This window comes from Haemaphysalis longicornis, unplaced genomic scaffold, assembly GCF_048455015.1.
Source record: "Haemaphysalis longicornis isolate Haplotype H1 unplaced genomic scaffold, Haemaphysalis longicornis Haplotype H1 scaffold_3, whole genome shotgun sequence".
Lineage (NCBI taxonomy): Eukaryota > Metazoa > Arthropoda > Arachnida > Ixodida > Ixodidae > Haemaphysalis > Haemaphysalis longicornis.
In genome coordinates, this window is record NW_027526335.1 from 33,804,500 (window position 1) to 33,818,416 (window position 13,917).

At 52.1% G+C, this 13,917-nt stretch overlaps 1 protein-coding gene across 3 annotated transcripts in view; it reads right to left on the reverse strand.

Annotated features, from left to right (window-relative positions):
* The window catches only part of LOC144174237 (uncharacterized), a 165,115-nt gene extending 157,131 nt beyond the window's left edge, over positions 1-7,984 (reverse strand). For all 3 annotated transcript variants that reach the window (XM_077702804.1, XM_077702802.1, XM_077702803.1), the window contains exon 1: positions 7,689-7,984. The gene's annotated coding sequence lies outside the window, so the exon portion shown is untranslated. The remainder of the gene's footprint in view (positions 1-7,688) is intronic.
* Between the last annotated feature and the right edge of the window lie 5,933 nt (positions 7,985-13,917).

The following is a 13,917-nucleotide window of genomic DNA, read 5'->3' on the forward strand; positions in this document are numbered from 1 at the left end:
AGAGAAGTCCGTGTCAAGTGGTTTCCGGCGCACATGGGCGAATGCGCAACCGCACCCAACCACAACGAGACGGCACACTCGGAGGCGCGAGCACTTACCCTCCGCTCCTCCGAGACCGACCGTCCGGTTCGCGAACAAAGATCGCCTCGTGAGCTACAACGAGATCACCAGGGCTTACCGCCTGGCTCGACGGGTCATGCCACCCCCCCACCAGGGCCTAAGCCGGGAGGAAGCAGTTCTACTACGGCAGCTCCAGACCGGGTCCATCCTCGCCCCGGCAACGCTGCACAGGTTTCATCCAGAACTTTATTCGACGGACGTGTGTAAAGTGTGTGGTGTGGGTCTGGCAGACCAGTGGCACATCTTCTTGGACTGTGCCCGGTTTCCAAACGAAGCTCAATCAAGAACTTATCCGCCGCAGCTCCAGGACGCTGCACGCAGTAGCGACAAGGACACTCAACTCTGGGCCGTCCAGTCCGGGGTGCGCTCGAAAAGCACAGACCAGGCGACCCGGTGACGGGAAGCGTTGGCGCTGCGCCTAGTAACGGCAATTCCTAGGACGACGCCAGGCCCGCGTCGCGGCGCTTAGTCGTTTTGCAGGCACAAATAAAGTTTTTCCTAATCCTAAAGGGGATGCTGGGCAGTCACCGCGAGACACGCCCACACGAGCGCTCGGCATTTTGTTGGTTTTGCAACTGCCGGGCGGTAACGGCGAGGTCCGTGCTCACGTGGCTCGGCAATTTCGTGGTATTTTTAACTGTGGACACGAAAAATTACGATTTTCTAAGCAGCTTCGCTGTTAAAAAGGGTGTGGGCAGCACAACTACACGTGACAATGTGGATCGGCGCGCGCAGCATGACATAGACACAACACTGAACACGTAGAAGTCACACATGGATCACAAATGAAGTGAGAAAGTGAACCAACAGGATGCATTGGGAGAGTGAGTATGTGTATACTTAATATATCTGCTCTCCTTGTTTTTATAGCCAGCAGAGGAAAGCCCTCCGGTAGTCAGTGGGCTTGTCGTAAAAATAAGCTACTTTAGCGCTAATTTTGGAATTTCGCATTTTAATGCGACCTTATACAAGTCACGATGCGGATTTTCAAAATATTTTTAATCGTGAGGTAGTTATGTTCAATAACTGATGGAATTTTTTTTTAATACCAAACATTTATTCCACACCATTTCAACACCCACCAAGAAGGTTGTTCACTATTTCGACACCCTTTTTCCCACAAAGGTGTAGAGCTACAAATTACGGTGCTGTAAACTAATAAAAATAGTGTAAAAGACCTCAAAATTTCGAGTTATTTTACACCCGTTTACATGGGTGGACTGAACATTTTCTACAGGCGGAGGTTTGTTTTGTATCTCATGATGCTTAAAACAATAACAATTAGAATAATTTATTACAAGCGGAGCTATTTAAGCTTGAGCTAGCTTTGGCGGCGTTACCAAAAAAAATACCAAGAAAAGGAACTGCGCTGCCCGCAAAGGGTGTACCACCGCAGAAGCCGGCTTTCAAGCATGCTCGAGTGTGAGCACAAGGGGCGCACGCGTATGCGCACCTCTTACTGTATACCATTTTAAAAATGCTAGTCAGTTTGGGATGCTGAAACCTAAAAAATTGGCGCCGCTTACACTCGTGGCACAAGGCTGGACAAACAACACCGGAGCTGGGGGTCGACCTAGCTTGTTTCCCCCTTGGTTACGTTGTCAGAGGGGGAGACACAATGGAACAGCTTTGTAAAATCTGGCTAAACTTAGCCTCACCCCTCAGCACTTACCTTAGCCTAGCAAGAACATCGGAAAACCTAACAAAACTTAGCAACACTGGTAGAAGCTAGGTGGACCCCCGGCTTCGCTTTTTTTGTTTTTTTGCAACTGAACACCTATTTCGCACCCTTTCTACACCCAACTCCTTGGGGGCCCCAAACGAGCGGAAGCCGGCGTTCGGGGACCCAAGAAGTTGGGGGTAACCAAACGCAAGGCGCTCACGCGCGGCGAGTTTCAGGAGGCGTGCCCCCGACAGCCCGCAACCGGCTTGCGTTGCTCGGGTCGGCTCGGGTGATGGGAACTTTAGAACGCCGGCTTCCCTAAGAACTTAGGGGAACCCAAACGCAAGGCGCTTGCGCGCGGCGAGTTTTAGAAGAGGGGCGCCCCCGACAGCCCGCAACCTGTTTGCGTTGCTCGGGTCGGCTCGGGTGATGGTAACATTAGGCTTAAAGGAGCCATGAAGAGAAAACACAAGTTTGGTTCATTCGAAAGATTGCCTCGTTAGAACCATACTGACACCACTTTTAACACAAACTTCGCTCAAATAAGCTACATAATTAGGAAAAAAAGGGAATGACCATGCGACCCACCAGCTCATTTCCCGCAACAGAACCTATGATGTCACACGAGAATGCTCTGCGATTGGCGGAGGCCGGCAAAAGCAAACGCAAGTTAGGCAGGGCTTACCAGTTTGCATAGTGAGCTATATGCTCGTTAAACATACTGCACATTTCTTTTATGACACTAAGAACGGTGGAGTAAACGGTTGAAGTTCCGAATAAACACGCAAAACATGCAAGCGTGTACGCCAATGCGTACGAAACTACCGCCAGCCGAACTCGACATCTCGCCGTCGCCACCGTCGCGCAGACAAATTTTCGGGTTTGAGGCTCTTCGGGGCCAACGAACCGTCCCAGCACGCACAGCCGCGACCTTGCTTGGTATCGTAATCCCTTCACAAGAGGTTGGCCGTCATATCGCCAACCAGCAAAGGTAAAAATAGAAACGAGGGGAGTAAGGAACAGCAAGCAGCGACGAGATAGTGACAGTCGTCGCAGTTTTGGAATGGTGTTGGCTTGCTGCTATTGTTAGGAGCTCGTTTCCAGTTTACAACCACTGAAAACTTCAGTTTGTTCGAGTACTTTACAATGAAATTTCGTTGCTACGTTTTGAAATGCCCATCTAGTACGGGCAAATCGTCGAGGGAGTGCGACATCCCCGCCGGTGAGGAGATCTCCTTCCATGTGCTGCCCAACGACGAACCTCGGCGAAGCAAGTGGCTACGTTTTGTGAACTTTGCAAACGGAGGAGAAAGAGAGCTAAAGGAAGTACGAGTGTGCTCGCTTCATTTCCGAGGAAGTGATTACGGCAGGGACCCTTACGTTAGCTCACTCCTGGAACATGCTGGCGCTCGTCGCCGACTTCGTCAAAACGCCGTCAAAGCGCTCTGACCTTGGGGGAAAAAATGCCGTACACACCGCGCATTGACACTCGTATCTTTCTGGTCGAACCAGAGAGCTCGCGCGAACAGCTTTCCATACACAACACCAGCCAACTGGCATAAGCGATACTGCTACTGAAATTGAACTATTATTAACCGTAATAAAAATACGGCACATACGTACCAGTCTGTATTCGTCCGTCGCGACGGGTCTGACGAGGCAGCGATGCCGACGGCTAGGCGTTCGTTTGTTGTGGCTATCGCGGAATGGTCGCTTTCCGGTTCATCCGCGTATCCCACAACTCCTGCCGCTCGTGCACTTAGAAGCACTGAGCGTTCAAGTGATGTGAGGTTGTTAAATACAAGCCCGAGCTTCTCGGCGAGAGTTTTGTTCTCCGGATCAGGCGATTCCATGACTAAGGCTGCGGGTGCACTAGGTTTTACTAGTATTTTTAAAATGGCCGCCGTCTCGGTTTGATTCCCGCGTGTGGGTGCTATATGGAGTCGACATACTAAGTATCTGTTTCATGGACCGGCTCGTATGACGCCATTGTGCACGTCGCAAAATGTGCAATTTAGCGGGAAATTTAAAATTTTGGCTTAAATAGCCTTATTTCTCACTGAATAAAGCATCATTTGCTTCCGGGAAAGCGCTTGGGGTACTATGAAACACCTAATCTTTCGAATAAAACAAACTTTTGTTTTCTCTTCATGGCTCCTTTAAGCGCCGTGGCGGATACTTGATCGCCGCTATCTGTGCGACTGTGAATGACAATCCGTAACACAACTTTTCACCACACTATCATCCCCTTTCTCGCATGTGGAAGTTTATTTCAGATATAACTGCCGTTTGAGCGATCGGTGACCAAGACATCTGCGTAGCCTGTTTCGGTGCTTCCGCGCAGGTAGCGCCATCTCTCGGCCGCTCTGCGCACCGAGCACCGCGGCGATCGGTCGGAAACGCCCGCGTCCGGTCAGCGTAGGCTTAGCATCGCGGCAGATATCTGATCGCCGCTTTTAAAATAAGCCCTGACAGCAATCCCTAGCACAATTTTTCATCACACGAACACCTACTTTCTCGCATGTGTGACTTCTTTTTAACGATCAGATTGATTCGGAAGAGCAGCGACAAGCGGTTGCTACCGTGGTCTGCGCCGGTTCGAGTCGCTGAGTGTGCCGAGCTGGCATGCACGGCCGGCGTGCATGCCAGCTTCAGCATGCCAGCAAACGCTTCACGATTGCCTGCTTTATCCATTTCTTGCGAATGACTCGCGGAATCTGCAAATTCAGCTCAGCGATCGTCGTAGTTGATCGGGTGAGTCGAGGAACGAGCCACAGGTTTCGCTTCAGCCATGCTCACGCGCAGTCTCGCTGGCTGCGAGAGCGACGCAAGAACGCAAACTCCAGCTTTGGGGCGCCCGCTATTTCGGCAAAATAGCGTGCGCGCTAGACGCAAACCCAGAACCCCAAGGACGGCTTGGGTTCTGCGCATGCGCAGTGCGACGCCCCAAGACGATTGGGGGCCCCAGAGCGTTGGGGCCCCTTATTCTAAAACTAGGGCGCGCACACATGATTGCCCGCATGCGTGCGACGCTTCTAAATACAACCTATGAGCACGTGTACGCAAGCATGTGCCTGTGTACACAAGATCATGATTCCCTTTTCTCGGTCGTTGCAAGATTTCTTTCGCTGCGTTTAATTTCAATTATAGCTCCACCATAAGAGAAGAGGCGCCGTATTTACACGCGGCTCGCTGCTCTGACGTGCTAATTCAGAAAAGCCTCGTGGAACGAGCGGTCAAGGTCGCCGACAAGAGCGAGACTGACAAGCTGCGGCTTTTGATCACCACACTGCCCTAACCCAGGCTCATCGGAAATCGTATTTCCAAGCGAAGATTGGATTGGCTGTTTTGCATCGTTGGTGGTGGCGTACGCCGAAATAACTTGCGGAAACGCCAACTTTATCCACGTGCTCTAATGACGATGATTATGATGAAGCGTTTGGAACATACCCCTTTCGGGGGATTGGCCAAAGATAAAGTTGGAGCTAACAGCACTTGTGCGCGATATAGCACGAGTGTCGCGCTATATATCGCGCCAGAATGGGAGTCAATCAGCGTCGTCGATCGCCTCACGCCACATCGTAGGGGCGGTTTCTTTCTCTTTTCGGGCAGCTATTTTTTTATATTGCGCAAGTACGCCCTTCGGCATAAACTAGATGAAGTCCAGCAGTCCCGTCTACGCAATGAAGTTAAGGAGGGGCCGGCATTGGGGACTGTGCGTCTAGCGGTGGAGGTCAGGCGGTCGTCCTGACCCAAGGGCCCTCATGTAGCAAACTCGCGCTGCCTGGAGACCCGAACATGTCTCCGGGAGGTGGTCCAGAGTCGCTTCAGAGGCAGGAGCTCCACAGAACGGGAATGTTTCTGGGGGAACTTGCGTCCTCCGTGAGGCCTTTACCGACGGGGCCAAAGCTTCGCCCACGCGGATTCTCCGGAGCGCCACCTCCTCGCGGCGGGTTGAACCGCCAGGAAGGTCGTCCACAGTGAAGTTGCAAGTATTGTGAAATTTCCGCCTGCTGCCAATACACGGGCTTCTACGAGATGGAGGCCCGCGTTTATCTCCTTGAATAAAACAGCAGTCATCTCACTTTTCATTCAGCCAATTGATTAGGCAGTATCCTCAAACACAAATTACGAAAGTTCTTTTTCCTTCACTCGTTAAACTGCGACACTCAAACTAGGCCCAGCTCTACTGGTCATTCTTAGTGTATGGACACTAAATTTTTTTTTTTCTTGCACTCCCTTCTGCGAAGCGAGAACTTGACAGCATATGCGAAATCTAAACCCCGAACCACGGCAGTTACGCCGATTCAAACTGGTGGCATTCCGCCGAATATGAGAGTTTCCGACCACTACGGGAAAACAGCCTTGCCTAAAGCGTTGGAAGAGCCCCTGACCAGCCGTGATAGCAAATCGCTGTTTCTTTCCAGGCGGCGATAAGGGGAGCAGCAGAGAACGAGCCAGCCGGGTGAGATGACGCCCCCTCGCTCTGTTGCGGATTCGACAGTGCGCGCTGACGCGCAGTTTTCAAGCTTCGCCACCGCTCGCATTTTCCGTTTTACTTTCGGGGCACATGTATTCGCACCGCGTTCTGTGCCGAATACTTTAGAAATTGAGCGAGTATGGGTGGAGTACTAAGTTTTGGTTCTGCTTGAAATGTTTCGCAGTGACAGCATATGGAACCTACCGGCAACCACGATGGCATGGGCAGCCCTTACAAGTTAGAATATGTATGCTGAAACGTCATGCGCTCAAGCCGTCAAAGTTGCCGAGCACAGGATTCAAAACAGCGACACTGAGTGCTGTGCAGTGAACAGTTTAATTTCTGCAACTACAGGCGACACGAGTCCATGGGTACAAAGATGTGAACACTGCAGGCAGTCGCTGGAACCAAGGCTTGGGTACACGGCACGGACAAACTAGCTCCTACACGGGACCAAAAGGGAACGAAGTCCTGGAAGGAATTGTCCAATGTGCCGCACGGCCAGGTATACCTGCGAAAAAAAAAAAAACGCTATAAGAAATAACTCTAAGCAGCAAAGCAGTCAACTCACCGAGAACGGGTTCCAGGGACCACGCCAGGCGGGAACACAAGGGAAGCTGGAAGGCAATTCAATTTCACAAAAGCAGAGGGTGAACCGAAACAGCTTTATTTGGCTATAAAACCTATTACAAGGAGCGGCCAGCTAAAGACAGGACAGATTTGAGACTTGTACCTGCCTGACTAAATGACCATAGTGAGTGTTTGCGTGAAGGTGAACAGAAATTGAGACAGTACGCAAAGGGAAGGGAACGCTCGGTAGACTGCAGGCGCGCCATCTGAAACGAACCAAGAACAACAAGCAAGCACTCGCCTTTGCCGCCGCTCCGGACAGCGCCGGAAGCGACAAACCGTTGAACAGGAATCCGTACTTCAGTGGCGCTGGAAGAGTTTGGCGAGAATTCCGAACGCCGTTAGAGCACGGCACATGCCATGACAGTGCCGTATAGTTTAATGTGAAAAAAAAACTAATTTAACATGGCGCTTGCCCAGTCCTAACGGCGTTCGGAAGAAGACATTGAGCGTCGCAGAAACCCCGCGAGGGCTTGCGAGCTATCCCTATTGAGGCCGCAACGCATAGGTCCCACATGGGCCATTACGTTGCCGTCCCGGAAACTGAAGGGCCTAGGGGCAGCACCACAGAGTTCATGCGACCACTGCGCCGCTGCCTCGACAGCTGAAGCCTAACCGCCCATCGCGAGGCTTTCACGACGACAATGTCCCACGAGTGGCGGACTAAGAAGCGGTGGGCTCACGAGCGAATGCCGCTCAGTGCGAGAGGACGATGTCAAAACAGACCATTGTTATACCCAAGCCCGGCTCCTTAGCCCGCACACATACGCCCCGCGGCTTTGCCACGGTACTCACTATTTTGACGAGTCGGCGAGGACGCGACGCCAGTGTTGATCTCAATGGTTCCAAGCACCCCGAGATGGAAGTTAGGTTTCCCGAACCACGGCCGGGGACCACAGTCCGGTATTCCGAAGTCACAGCCCGGCTTTCCCAAAGGCACAACACGCGTATAGATACAACGCTGCTTTCTGCTAAGAAACGCACACCCTTTTCAGAACCCAACGCCACCGCACGTAGCAAGAAAGGTTTACATGCGTCTCCACCCGTCGCGAATCCAGCTCGAAATGGCGCCGAGGACGGTGATCCGGTGATGTCGCCGGTCGCGCTTCTTATCGGCACACGTGCTACCCTTGCGCCACCAAACGTACGCAACTACGGGATGACTAGCAACCCCACGGCCGGACTGGAGGAGCGGCGAGCGCGCACACGCCAACCATCTAATCACATATCAGCAGAAAGAACAAGGCGGCCTGTTGCTAGAGGATGACTGAGAGTATTTAATGACGCAGCATCACGTACCGCTCGCTCGACTGCTGCATTTCGGCGCGCAATTCGCGTTGCCTATTTCCTGCGTCTCCGACGCGGTTTAGATATTTTAAGTGCGAATGCACTTTATAAGCGACCCTGAATTCCGTTGACAGCCGTCCGTCCACATAGCAACAGCTGCGGGTGCCCGCGCTCCTCGTCTTCCTTGGCAACGGGGGGAGATGGCACATACCCACGTGGGAGATTGGCCAGGAATCTCCTCGTCTTCCTAGGCAACGGGGGGAGATGGGCGCGCGCTGCCTGGCCGCTGACATGGCACATACCCACGTGGGGGATTGGCCAGGAATCGGGCGTGGGAGTACTGACACGAAATTTCAAAGCTGAGATCCGATCTAGCAATCAAGTACAACGACAACACAAATAGGTGTCTGTGAATAAATGCATCTTTCTTTCTTTGTAGTTGTGTGTGTGTGTGTGTGATCTCTCTTTCGCGAACATTACCGAACCGCGCAAATTCAACTCCTGCATTCGCACTTTCACATTCTTCCCCTCGGGGAAATGCGGGGAATTTTTTTGAAGACCGGCTGCCTGCTGAAAAAACGGAAAGGAGTCGTAAAAACCAATTTTATAGAATAAGTGCTTGCCGCACCTTACCGCAACGTGTTTGTCAATGGAATTAACGCAATAATTTATTTTTTTTCCTTGCTTGATGGTAAACTAAGCACGTACTGCTGCCACCACACGATTGAAGAACGTGCCGGAACGGTTCTGGTGAACGGCTGAAGAGGAAAAGCATGGCATTTTATTACGAATACGTTGCCGCACGGGTAAGAAGCCGCGTCTTGCTATCATCACTGCTCAATCTTCTAATGCTTTATTCAAGGCTTTGTTTGCCCGTGTGGTCGGACAAGTTGATCTTCGGCGGAACGCCACCACTTTCAATCTGCGCAACTGCCGTAGTTCGCGCGTGGCTTTGCGCAGTGGTTAGATTTGACTACGACTCCTCCCCACTGCTTTTCCTGTTAAGCACGTTTACTCTTCTCTTTCTCTCTCTCTCTCCTTGACATATGTTGTTGAGCTCTTGCTTCGGTAAAGGGAAGGCAAGAAAAAAAATCGGTGTCCATCCAGTCTGTGAAGAAGGATGAGCCGCGAAGCTGGGCACAGTCCAAGGAATGGACGGAACAGAACACGTTTTTAATTTACGATTGAGCTTTCTAGTTAATTAGTGGAATGAAACCGGGAAGGACTCGAGTTTATTCTAGGGGAAAAACATGGGGCTGTCCGTTTTTCTCCCGTATGCGCCCTTATATTTACAGAAAACGGGAATTGCACAATATTTGCGACTTCACCGTGAACTCAGAATTTAATGTAGATGAAACTTCGCCTAATGTTACAGCCGCCGCAGTGGGTTATCGTCATTAACTTGTCTCGGGATGGTTTCGATTGAACAAAAGTTGCAGCCATTTTCTGTAACTGTGTTCCCTCCGTAGGCACCCGTGTACTGACAGCAGACGGGAATTATGTAACGTTTACAATTTATTTGTGGTAACTGTTAACTACTTAGAGATGTACATGAACTCAGCCTGACGAATAGTCGCCTTAGCAGTCAATTTTGGTACAAATCCTGTTGTTCCTTTTTTTCAGGTGCTGCTTACGGAAGAGTACATTGCGTGGGGGCATTCTGGAGCAGCCAGGGCTTCCTTTTTCCGTACCTGATTCCACCAGCGTCCCAGCCTGCAGTGTTCTCCCGTACAAGACTCCAGCACTCCTCCCTCTCGCCACGGGATGACGTCCCATCAAAACAGGTCATACTCGTGGTTTTGCCTCAGTTTTCGGAATTAAAATTTTTTAACACGAAAGTGTTTTACGCCGGGATACACCGACATTTCACTGACGTCATATCCGTCACGGAAATGACGCCAGTACCACGAACACAGAAGATACGCGCGGATGGTGCTGCCGTCCAGGAGAGGTGAAGCGAGTAGTGCATCATGACGCTAACTAGCGCCGACAGTTGGCGCCTCGATCGGGCAATAAAACCGTTGCATTGCGCGCCGCTAAAAGGCGACGACGCCGAAGGGCGAATTCTGCAACGCGACCGATTTGGTGCGAAGAAAAACGCCAGTGGAAAGCGGAATGCGTTCGCGTGTTCACGGTCCAAGCTACGAACTCTGCCTCTCACATTCCACAAGCTGAGCTCGTCGCCACGCAAGCGTCTGCCGTACACGTCACGGAGCAGGACCGAAGTGGTCGCACCTTTGCCGAAGCGACCTGGCAGCAGGACGTCGCTCACCAAGAACATCCACAAGACAGCCGCCGACCCGCAAATCATGCTCCTTTGCAGAAAAATTCATAGCGCATGCGGACGAGGACAAGGAAAGAGAACATACACCACGGAGCGCACTTCTCTTTCCTTGCCCTCCCTTTCTCTTTCATTGTCCTCGTCCGCATGCGCTATGAATTTCTCTGCATCGCAACACCAACTCGCCCAGGAATCCATACGCATGCTCCTTTCGCTGCAGATTTCGCTGCACATTTCACTTTCATGTTTTACCGATTCCTATGACAGAGGAGTCAACCACAGAGAGAGAGGGAAATAACTTATTTGTCCAGTTTGTGGAGGAGAGCTAGACCTCCACCCTAGGCGTCGGCCAGGAGCCCTTGGGTCCTGGCAGCGTCTTCGGCTAACTGGATGGCCCATACTTGATCTGCCGGGTCTGAGCTGAGCAGTACGGTCTCCCATTGCTCATTACTGCTAATTTTGCGGCTCTGAGGAGTCGCCTGAGGACATGCCCATAATATATGTGCAAGATCGGCCCGTTCCTTGCATCTCCGACATTTATCTGAAAACTGTCCAGGACGGGGTTTGGGTACGAGTTCGTCTGAAGAAGCCGCCAAACCACATATTGCCTTTTACTGAGGGATGGATGAGCGGGGGGGTGGGGTGGGGGGGGGGGGGGGGTAGCGGGCTTGTTCAAGTCGGTAATGAGTAGTCAGCTGCCTGTAAGACACAAGCCTGTCTCTGCCCGTCCAGCGAAGCGAGTGAGCGTCTGGGTCAGAAGTGTCGACGCCAGCTCGGTCGGTAAAGCCTCTCCAAAAATTAAATTCATTGTTAGCGACACTAAGTCGGCTATTTTAAATTATTCGAGAGGGCGAATTTCACCCGAGGCGTCCCAAATCCTAAAATCCCGATCCCATGACGAGCGGAACGGGAAGATAAACTTGATATGGGCACCGGCCCACTCGGGCCTGGCCGGAAACGAGTGTGCGCACGATGCGGCTCGAGAAATCAACCAGTTTTTTTTTTTTTTTCCACGCTCGCGCTCGCTGGGCCGACGGGGCAACAAGGCGTCGCAGTGAAGAGAAAAAAGTGCGCCTTTTCGACGCCTCGCTCTGTCATTTTTTTTTTGTTTTACTTTCATGACGTGCGCAACCATGCATAACGCCCCTAAAATTACCCAAGGAAGCGCCATTCTATGATCTCGCCGCCTTTCGCTCTCACCCGCGTTCCTTCCCTCCTCCGTGTTTTGCTATTTTAGATGCAGAGCATCTAATTCACTCGCAGTGTCCCTCCGGCGTCGTCGTCGGCGTTGTCCGCCCCTCCCCCATTCTCCTCGCCGCGCCAGCTGCGCTCTCCGCCGCTCACCCCCTCTCCTCTCCGATAGCGAACACTCTCTCGCTATGGTGTCTCGCGAGGGGCATTGGATTGGATTGGATTAAAGTGGATTGTGTTGGATTGTGTTGCGTCATAGCCGCGGCACGTTGCGTCATAGCCGCGGCAGACGCGCTGGGGCCGGCGCATGTGCAGTACTCTCTCTTCCGCGGTTTCCTCTCCTCCGGTCGCGCTGCGCATATAACCGGTGTGCCGTTCTCCGGCGAAGCAACATCCACGCTTGGCTCAAACACCTATAGTTCATATCACAAGCTAGCTGCAGCACTGTGGAGGCTACATTGTTATCAATAGTGCGCCCACTGAGGGCGCCTAATCCGCCGTGAAGGGGGTCCTGAAAGGACACTCCTAGTGTCACTAAATAAGGTGACACTAGACAGTCTATAGTTCATCTCACAAGCTACCTGCAGCACTGTGGAGGCTACATTGTTGTCCCCCTCAGGGCGCCTAACTCACCGCGAAGGAAGCGACAAAAGGCGCCGGGGCCGTGCGGTGCCACTTGCCGAGAGGGGAGAAGGGAGTGTCCTTTCAGGACCCCCTTCACGGCGGATTAGGCGCCCTCAGCGGGCGCACTATTGATAACAATGTAGCCTCCACAGTGCTGCAGGTAGCTTGTGAGATGAACTATAGACACTCCCTTCTCCCCTCTCGGCAAGTGGCACCGCACGGCCCCGGCGCCTTTTGTCGCTTCCTTCGCGGTGAGTTAGGTGCCCTGAGGGGGACAACAATGTAGCCTCCACAGTGCTGCAGCTAGCTTGTGATATGAACTATAGAGTCCACGCCGCTTTACAAGTACGCCAACGTCGTCATCGACTGGGACCCCCTCAACGTTATGCGCGCTATAAAACGCGGTCCCTTCGCCGCTCCGCCTATGCGTCGCATCTACACAGGAGTTCCCGCGAGGGGAGGTGGGAGTTTTTCTTTTTTTCCGGCCAGCGCCCCCCGCCATTGGCCAACAGAAAAGTCACATGGTAGCTCCACCGTTTTTTTTTTACCTTCGCGCCAGGTAGGCCAACACCCAGAGGGTGTTGGGTAGGCTCGTCGGTTTAGACATTGCACAACGCCGCCGGTGCGGCGCCATGTTTGGCCGTGCAGCGAATTCAGTGTCGGCTGCATCGTAGGCGCCAGCGAAGATCAAAGTAAGAATTAGCTGCTCGTTCCGAACAAATGTCGCATCGGTGTAGCTTTATGTTGTTTCGCGGTGCCGATGTGTTGTGCCTTAGGCTGTGCGAATACGGTCGGGGATGGCAAAAGAAACCCGACGCAGAAAGGAGAAAAGTTTGGTTGTATAGATTTTGACAGGCATACTTCAAGCCAGCGCTGCCATCACTCTTTGGCGAGGCAATTAAGTTTTGGAATGTTTGTTCTCGCTTTAACCGTAAGCGCACGCTTGAGCGGTCACTTACGAAGAAATGCGTATTCGCTCCGCAATCGTGGTCCACCCTTTGTTCTGAGTAGGCATTGCGCTCATAAGTGAATTCGTCACGTCGTAATCTTTGCTTTGGATAAGAAGCCGTCTATTTGTCATGTGCGCGCTTACTTCCCGGCATAATTTTATCAGCGGCGTAGCATGTTCAGTCGGTTGTCTTAAGCTTTTCGTGACGCAAGAATTGTTCACCTGAATTCGCGCTTGTTTTGGCCGACGGCAGCTTGCGTGTGACCATGTAGCGTGTGCGTTCCGAGTGCGTGTAAGCTCTTTGTGGCGTGGAGTCATGTTTTGTGTGTAAGTGACCCGGGTAGTATTATAAGCGAGTTGTTATGACATTAGAGCTAATTGTTATATGTGCTTGGTCGGCGCGGCGCAAATTGCGGATGTAAGTAGAAAAAAAAAATGGCCGCGTATCTGCTCCTTTCGTTGCAAATGCCGTCAAAAGACGATAGTCTTTATCGGCTTTTGCGAAGTAAATGCCTCCCTTCGCTTTCCCGCTCACCTCTCATGTTGTTCCTCTTGCGCCGCGCTCCTCCCAAGGTAAAGACGCCAAAGGTTTGCTTAAATCATTTTAAATTTCCCGCGTTCCACGGCTCCAAACCGGTTGCTCGATGCGAACGGTGCCGTACGGCGAAGACGCGCGTTATTCGAGGCGCCCG